This window comes from Anopheles darlingi, chromosome 2, assembly GCF_943734745.1.
Source record: "Anopheles darlingi chromosome 2, idAnoDarlMG_H_01, whole genome shotgun sequence".
In the NCBI taxonomy this organism is placed as follows: domain Eukaryota; kingdom Metazoa; phylum Arthropoda; class Insecta; order Diptera; family Culicidae; genus Anopheles; species Anopheles darlingi.
The window spans coordinates 51564403-51566902 of NC_064874.1; positions in this window are offsets into that span (position 1 = coordinate 51564403).

The window sequence follows — 2500 nt, forward strand, 5'->3', positions numbered from 1 at the left end:
GATGAGTGATCCGGAACCCGACATGTTTGGTAGTTTGGAGGGCAACGAAGGCTTGTCGTTTCCTCAAAATGCAGCGTACATTTAAAAAATGTATGGATCACGTGTAGGTTGTTATTATTTCCTTCCTCTCTTTCGACATTTTCGTGTATGGCCGCCTTTTTTCGTTTGCTCATTGGATGAAACAACGGACGAAACATCCGATGTCGGAAGGGTCTTCAAAAAAAAAAAACGGGAAAGATATCGTGGAAAAGGCAGCAACGGGCGATAGAACCTGAACCACAATCATACCATCACGCGCCAGTTCCACTTGTCCCCACTACGCGTTCGTCCTTCGGATTCCTCGAGCCGCTAGCGGTGAAACCGGCGCACGATATCATCATCACGTAAGCCTCGCGGCCTGCTGACCATTCAGGAGGGCACACCTAGCACCCAACATCAGGCTCTGCCCACCATTCTTGTGTATGGAATGCTGTATAGTGGATGCAAGAAGGGGTCTGTACGATAGTTGAGGTAGCGTCGATCCCACTCACGCGTAAGCTGCGCCAACGCGATAGCAAAGAGGTCGACGAGGACGAAAGCTGCTAGCAAATATGGAATCCAAATGCCAATTATAGGCTATAAAATGTAATGACGCCTAATGACAGAGCTCATGCGATTTTATATTCTGTTTTCTGTCTTGTAGTCCGTGCTTTCCCTATACTTCGCTGTTGTTGTTTTCCAACGAATGCTCCTGCGGCATTTTACACGATTTTATTCCAGCGAACAAAACTGTATATAATTCAACGATTTTCGGTTCTTTGGACTGCGTTGGACGAATGAGAAGCAAACCAGTCGATCAGCGATTTCTACTTTGAAATGGCGACCGAGTACGTAAGACGCCATTTGAGGAGAGGGGAATTACTTCGCGTCGAATGTACGAGTGTTGCGTGAATGATTTTTTATAATTCCATTTTTTAAATATATTATTTCACACTTTGTAAAAACGAGCCGATGCTATCAAGTTCCTATGGTTACGATGTTATCTAACTCGCGGATTTGCAGATATCTGGGAGAGCTGCTAGTGAAGTAATACAAATATGATTCCTGATAATGAATGAATCAGAAAAAAACAGGTTCGGTACGGGTTCGGTTAATGAAATTATGTTGAACATCGTTTAGTTCACTTTAACCAAGCCCTTCAAAGATGAATTCATGTGTGAAATGTACAAAAGACGGATTGTATATTTTATGATCTTGTTTGTTGACCTGTGATGCTCGCATCATGTCTCATGATTTTATACACGCGAAAAAAATCTACTTTTCCCAAAAAGAATGTTGGTTTGTATGTGACCAAAGCACCGCAAATTCTCGGTACGATGCGAACAATAAAGAGATAAATATCACTGAACAAAAAACTGGGGATGGTCCCCGACGAAGCATCGGTTTGGTATCTTCACGACACACTTGTTGAACCATGCTAATTGGTTCAACTGCGAGCAATATGAACGCAATAAGATTAATTACGGTACCATTATCAAGGATTGTGTTGCGGATTTGGTATATTTTGAGAGCGCGTCAAGATGGTTTAGAGTAGAAAAGTTGAATGATTTTGAATGTTTTGGGTGAGCTAGGAAAGTTAATCTCTGGATAGTTGTGTGTCTGTGTATCATGATATCTGTGTATAGTCGAGGTGTGAAGGAGAATAAGGAGAATCGCCAAGCTTTATGGAAAGTAAACTCATCCGATGCGCCTGGGAAATCCTAAAAACAGTGGTATTTGTGATTTTTCGGTTAAATTGTGATGTTGGTACGTTTCTGGGGGCCTTGCGTGAGAAGAACGCATTATGAATTGAGCTGCTCTTGCAATTTCGCGTTTGCTATATAATTTTTCAAACAAAAAACGCATCAATATGACCTTCGTCCGAGCGCAAGCCATCTTTATTGTTGCTTCTGATCTCCCTTGTTCATAGCAGGAGATAATATAGATTGGTCCTAAACTTGTTTCCCAGTAGCATGGGAATTGGGTCGATAGATTAGTCGATGCCACCACTAGTGGAAGTCCGAGTTTTAAAACAATCTTTCCCAGGCGTAGATGCGTTAGTCGCATTAACTTTATGGATTGTTGTTTGCAGTTGAGTTGTCAACTATACTTGGCCACAGCACATTATTAAACTTTGAAAGTTGGTGATTTTTTACACGGAATCATTTAAATTATATGAGAATCTACATTTTGACCATGTCTAGATAATGGAAATGCATATTGAGTAAATGAAAAGGTCTACGTCAATCTTGAAAAAGCTACATTTGAACGTAGCAAAGACGGGAGGCAATACTCAACGCAAATAAACTTTATTTGAGTTTTGTGACGAGGGTGGATTAAGTAGTTGAAAATTATGCAATATAGACAAAAACGATAATACAAAATCAGCAAAAATAATGATGAGCAAGTGTAGACACAGACATTCTCTCCATTCGTACCGCGGGATACGAATTTGGAGTCATTATGGGTGGATAGCCGAAAA